This window comes from Rhincodon typus, chromosome 33, assembly GCF_021869965.1.
Source record: "Rhincodon typus isolate 14 chromosome 33, sRhiTyp1.1, whole genome shotgun sequence".
NCBI lineage: Eukaryota > Metazoa > Chordata > Chondrichthyes > Orectolobiformes > Rhincodontidae > Rhincodon > Rhincodon typus.
Window position 1 is genome coordinate 33344157 of NC_063364.1, and position 7249 is coordinate 33351405.

Genomic DNA, 7249 nt, shown 5'->3' on the forward strand with positions numbered 1-7249 from the left:
ACACAGCAGGCCAAGCAGCATCAGAGGAGCAGGAAACCTGACGTTTCAGGTCTGGACCCTTTTCTGAAGAAGAGTCCAGACCCGAAACGTCAGGTTTCCTGCTCCTCTGATGCTGCTTGGCCTGCTGTGTTCATCCAGCTCTACACCGTCTTATCTCAGATTCTCCAGCATCAGCAGTTCCCACTATCTCCGAGATATAGAGAGGTTTGTTTTTAAATCAGTGAGGCAATCTAAGGCTACAGGGAAAAAGCAGGAAAGTGGATTATCAAAACAGCCATCCTCAATGAATGGCAGCGCAGATTTGATGGAATGGCCTACTTCTGTATTATGGTCTTACCAAAACCTATGAAGGACCAGTTTCTGGAGTGTAATTTCAGGGTGGTTTTCTCAAATAGCATGTTGAGGAATCAACTGCAAGGTAGATTATTTTACAACTAATATTCTGTCATCATAAAGGACTAATTAATAATCATGAGATAAAATAATTTTTAGGGATGAATGATCACAATATAATAATGTAAAGCACTATGATAGTAAAATAGTTAATCTGAAACAAAGGTGTTAAATTTAAATAAAGGAATTAAGGCAGGAGGCATAACTTGGCTGAGGCTTATTGGGAAAATACATTAAAAGGCACGACTATACACAGGCAATGGGTAGTCTTTAAAAGAACTATTACATAGCTTACAACAACTATACATTTCTTCAAAAGGTGCTAAACAACTTAAAACGTCATTCAACAGTGACTGAAAAAGTTAGTTAAGGATTGTGCAAGATTAAAAGAATAGAGCTTATCACATCAGCAGAAATACTAGTACATCTAAGGATCAGGATATATTTTTTAAGAATACAGCAGAGTGGCCAAGAAATCAAAAAGGAAAGGCAGCATCGAATGAAAATGAATGCAACTGAGCAAAAAAAAAAGCACGTTAAGAGCTTCAATAAGTATGCAAAAAGGAAATAGTTTGTCAAGGTGATGTGGGTTTATTACGGGCACAGACAGAATCTATAAATGTGAATAGAGAAAGTAAATTATTATTTTGTGATTTTTTTCACTGAGAAAGATGCATGAAATTTCTAAAATTAAGAGACTGAACTGACGAGATAGATTGAGGAGTGAATGAAATTAGTACTAGGTTGTACTGGAGAAATTAATGTGGTTAAAAGTTGGTAGTGCCCCAGGTCTAATGGTCCAGAGTGTTGAAGGAGATGTTGACATTTTCCAAAATTCTGTAGATTCTGGAATCATTCATGCAGATCAGAAACCAGCAAATGTCACCTCCTACTTAAGAAGAGAACAAGAGAGAAAACAGGGAACTACAGCCCCGTTTGCCATACATCATTAGTAGGAAAAGGCTAGAATCTATTATGAAGGATGTGATAAATGGACGCTAGATAATAATGATCTGATTGAACATAGCATAGATTTGTGAATGAGAAATCATGTTTGACAAACTCGTTGGGAGTTTTGAGGATGTTATTGACAGATTTGTTAAAGGTGAATCGATAGATACAAATACTTAGATTTTCAGAAGACCAGGAGGCTGGTTAGCAAAATTAAAGCACATGGGATGGGAGGTAATATACTGGCATAGATTAAGGATTGATTAACAGGCAGAAAACAGTAAGAATAAATTGGTCTTTTTCACATGGCAGGCTGTGACTAATGGGATACTGCAAGAATCAGTAACTGAGCCTCAACTGTTCACAATATCTATCAATAGCGTACGTGGGGACAAAATGTAACATTTCTAAATACGTAGTTCACAAAGTTCAGTGGAAATGTATATTTCCAGGAAGAAATAAAACTAAAACTGTTTCAAGAGAATTTGGACAGGCTAGGTCAGTAGACAAGAACACGGCAGATGGAAAAACATGAGGTTATCCATTTTGGTACAAGATGTGCAGAGTATTTCTTAAATGATAAGAGGTAGGAATGAATAAAAATATTCTCTCAAGTTTTGAAGAATCTAATTTCAACTTAAAAGGATAGGCAGAGTAGATGTAGATGTTTCCCTGGTTAGGGAATCTAGGACCAGGGAAATAATTTAAAAATAATGAGGATGCAATTTTGGACCAAGATGAGAATAAATATTTTTATTCAAATGGTGGTGAATCTTCGAAATGGAGGGCAGTGGAAACTCAGTCTTGTATTCGGTAGTGCTTGATAGATTTCCGATTATGAATGGCATCGAGGGTTATGGGGATAGTGTGGGTAAAAGGCATTGATCACAACCTAGTACTAATTTCATTCACTCCTCAATCTCCCTCGTCAGTTCAGTCTCTTAATTTTAGGAGATTTCATGCATCTTTCTCAGTGAAAAAAAAAATCACAAAATAATCATTTACTTTCTCTATTCACATTATAAATTCTGTCTGTGCCCGTAATAAACCCACATGATCATTTTAAATAGTGGAGCAGACTCAAAATACTGAAAGGTCTATTTCTGTTCCTATGTTCCTAAGGGGGCAACAATGCAGCATTCCTTAAGTAGTGGACTGAAGTGGTTAGCCTAGATTTTGAGCTTAAGTTTCTAGTATGGGACTTGAACTCAGAACTGACAGTGCCACCAGCCTAGCCATATTTGTCACTTAGAGAGTGATTCTCAGGGACTGAACTGGAGGTGCTTTGTTGGGTAGAGATTAGAGTCTTCTACTTGATATTGAGCTAACCCAGTTCTTTATATTGGTTATTTATAACTGGACAAGTTATTTTCCCCAGTGCCAACACTCTTCACATTTCTGAACACAAAATTCAAATAACAGACGAGTTTAAAATAATGATACAAGCCTGGGGTTGTGCTGATGGTTATAAACCATGATATTCACATGAATTCCTCAGATTACATTGTGGCAATCACATCCAAATGTTTATGGATTTCAGCAAGAAGATAAACTCTACACAACAGACACCGTACTTCAGAAATATTCATTGTATTAAACACTCTTGACATTTCCAACTGGCAAGGCAGCTGTGTATATATAAAGACCACTACCAGCACTGGACAGTATCAACTCATGGGAAAAGTTTGTTCGCTGACAGGGGTTTGAGAACGGTGTATGGGAAAGCTCTCATAATCACTCTCATCTGGCACCACACCACTCCACACGCATTCCTTTCACCTCTTTCCCATTACAGATTTCCTTCCTTGTAAATGCACCCTCCCCATATTTGACAGGGTCTTTCAGAATCAATCATTCTTATCATCTCCATTGCCAAGGAAGAAATCTCTCTTATACCTACCAACTGAAGGGTGAACCCTACGGTGCTAACAGGGGTATCGGTCACGCCTCAAGTGGCACCCACACTTCTAAGCCAGCAGATCAAGAGTTCAAGCCCTATTCCAGAGGCACAGCCCTGGCACTCATGCAGTACTGAAGGAACTCTGCACTGAATTGCCCACTTTCAAACAGACGTGTTCTGGGGTCTGTGGAAATAAACCCCAGCGATGGTCAGAACCTTCTGGACAAGGGAAAATAAAGCAGATCATGGACTGAGTGTTTACTGGCACAGAAACAATATTTCATGGAGCTGACATGACCATTAAAGAATTCAAATTGCGACAATACCACCACATTAGCTTGGAACATATGTAAATGCCAATGGTAATATTGAACAAATCAGATCCCTGAATGAAACCTGGCTTGGTAGATCCTAAAACATTAAATTTTAGTAGTCAGTTACTGGGTTGGTTAGCCACTGAACATATTCACACAAGGCTACTAATGTTCTTTAATAAAAGAATACAAAGGTTCGCATGAAAAGAAAAAAAAACTCAACAAAGAGAGATGTAGGTAAAGTTACCATAGTCCCCGAGATCTGCTCTCACACAGTGATAGATGACTGGTGGGGACTTTAACCTAAGGGTCACCACGCCTCAAGCAAAGGGCGAGGTTGAGAAGGCAGGACCTTCAATAGGAACCACAGCAAGAATTGAATGTGCACTATTTGTGTCACTCTGCATTGCAAACCAGCTGTCCAGCTAACTGAGCTATCAGTATTGGACTGTGCAGCCATACATTTTCAGGAATGGGTGTTACACATGCTTCACATTCCTCAGAATGGATGTGGAATGCCTCGAGGAAATGAGTTCTGTGACTGTACAGGAAGGATGACTGTGGGAAGCAGAGTTCTCGGTAGATTGTCTGTAGAAGTAATCGAGAGGCAGAGACTGGCTTTCATTACAGCCACAGACAAGGCAGAATCCACAAGTCCAGCTAAAGTCACAGGGCATTCTGGGTAATAAGATCCTGCATTGTTGACTCTCTTAGGACAGTAACACAAAAGAGACTGACACATCCATTTTTACTGTGCTACGTGCTAAAATCTGGCCTGAACACTGTTGTTCCTTAAATAGTGCTGTGGATTCTTTTACATCCGTCTTTGAGGGCAGGTAACCTTCAGTTTAACAACTTGCACATTTTCTGAAGAAAGAGTCCAGACCCGAAACATCAGCCTTCCTGCTCCTCTGATGCTGCTCGGCCTGCTGTGTTCATCCAGCTCTACACCTTGTTATCTCAGATTCTCCAGTATTGGCAGTTCCTACTTGCACTAACAGGGCACCTCTGACACAGGAGCAAACCCTCACTACTACGTTGGGAATGTTAGGCAGAGTTTTTGTTCATGACTTTAGAGTGGGACACAAACCCATATTCCCCTGCCAATAGCATGAGTTTGAATACTGAGCTACTGCTTCAACCAGGTGAATCATCCGGGCAACCGAGAGCTGCAATGCCCGAGTGGTCTTCTGATCTTCCTTTCCTCACACCAAGAGTCATAGTGACAAGTGCTAGAGGTGGAAAGGATATTCTTTGACTGTGGGAAACGCTACCAAAACCCAAAAGAAACCAACATAGATAGGATGGAACAAAGACCATAAAAATAATCAAATTTGCATTTTAATTTGCCTTCTGAATTCACTCTCAAATGGAACAGAAAGGCTTTTTCTTGCTAATCAGTGACTAAATGTTCCATTTCTTACTGTGTGAAGTCTTTCATATGTAGAAATATTTGCTGGAACCCAATGGGTTGGATTTCAATGATTTCTTCCTATTAACATAACTAATCGGATGGCACAAAGAAAGGATGTTAATTAGATATTCTGTTGCATTGTCTGCCAAATGCAGAACTGAATAATTTTCACACAGTATATCATGATCCACTAACAGGCTGCATCTAATTCACTTTGATTTGTTTTGCAAAGTTGCAAATAGTAGGTCGGTTCATTCTGACTAAAATGCCTTCAATTATTAAAATATGCTCTGCCCTTGGATCAGTTTAATTGGGCAAGGTGCTGGCCACAAACAACTCCCATGTCTGTGCAAGATGCATCCAAATATCCTTCAGGAATTTGTGTGAGTTGGGCCAGTGGTTTGCTGAATTGGGAGCAGCTCATGCAGACTGCAGACTGGTAGAGTTCCCACAAAACAGGTTGTTTGAACTAAGGGCGCCACATTACAACAGCGATCATGCACCAAGCACATGGACTGCAGCAGTTCAAGAAGGCAGCTCACCAACACCTTCTCAAGGAAAATGAAAATGCTGGCTCAGCCAGTGACCCCCACATCCCATGAGTGAACAAAAAAAATATACTTCGGTAGTTATTCAAATACTTTGACATCTTGACGTTATATGTTGTAGCAACTTCATCAGTTTAACAGATTAGTGCTTCAACAGATATTGCAGAGGATGGATTAACAAATGAGTTTTGCAAATTACAGGCCCTGTACAAATATGTAGGATGCCTACTTTGGTTGGGCATATTCCTGGATGTTTCAACACACGGCCTCCAAACTCCAACCAACTACCCTGTTAGGGAGTCTGCCCAATAGTTTTATACCAAATAAACATTTTACAAGAAAATGAACTAAAACAAAAGAATGCTTTCATGACATTTCTTGTATCTTGCATGCAGAAATGCCTACAGCTTCAGTTACAAATCCTGCAGATTCCAGGGCAGTCCTGGGGGGTTGCAAACCCAGATAAAACAGAGCATATTGTGATATGAATTATTGTCAATGCACTCTGTAAACTTTTTAATCCCCATTTCTTCATGAATCAACATGCATTTGTGTTTTAATGGATGAAGGACAGGGAGGACAGAGTGCAGAAGAAAGGTACTGCAGAGATCCAGTAAAGTTCTCAATAGTTCATGGTGTCCAGAACCAAAGACTTCTTAATATAACTCTGCGCACTATTGCTGCTGTTATTGATGTGTGCGAGAAGTTTGGAAGTTTTTACAAAGCTTATGCCTCTGCTAATGCGTATCAGCACCAGACTGCATGTAAGTACTTTATACAGTTCTATTCCAAAACACTGCCAGTATAATTGGGAACAGGTTCTACTCTGATTCTACAAGGCAAGACACTGCTGCTTTCAATCAAACCATTAGCAAGATCTCAAGCTGAGGCCAAAGTCAAAATGCTCAACACTTTGTAGTTAAAACAACAGCAACAACTTGCCTTTATATTGGAACATAGGGGCAGGAGTAGGCCTTTAGGTCCTTTGAGCCTACCTCACCATTCAATAAGATCATGATTATGGTCTCAGCCCCACTTTCCTGTCTGTTCCACAATTGTGCAGCCTGTCAAAAACCTGTCTAACTCAACCTTGCATAGATTTAAAGATTCAGCCTCTGCTATCTTCTGGGGATTCACATTATCTAACAATCCTCTGAGAAAAAGCACTTCTAATTTCTGTCTTAAAAAGAAAGACCTCTTATCCTTATATTATTTAATCTCCCAATGAAAGGAAACACCTTCCTGGTATCCATTCAGTCCAGTCCCCTCAGCATCTTGTACGTTCCACTGTGATCACATCTCATCCTTCTAAATTCCAGATGCATACAGGCCCAATGTTTATTTTCAATGTCCAGGCACACCGCATCAACTATTCAATCTTTCTTTATAAAATAAGCCCTTCATCCCAGGAATGAGTTGAGTGAATCTGCTCTGAATGACTTCTAAAACAATGATATCTTCTATCAAATAAGGCGGCCCAAAAGGTCTACAGAATTCCAGATACGGTCTCACCAATGTCCAGTACAGCTTCAATAAAACGGACCTACTTTTAAAATCCATACACTTGCAACAAACAGCAACATTCCACTTGCCTTCCTGATCAATAGCTGTACCTGTTTACTAACTTTGTGATTCATGTAGCAAGATACCCAGATCCCCCTGTATCTCAGGATTCTACAATTTCTCCCCACTTAAATATTTCACTGCTTTTCTATTCTTCCTGCCAAAC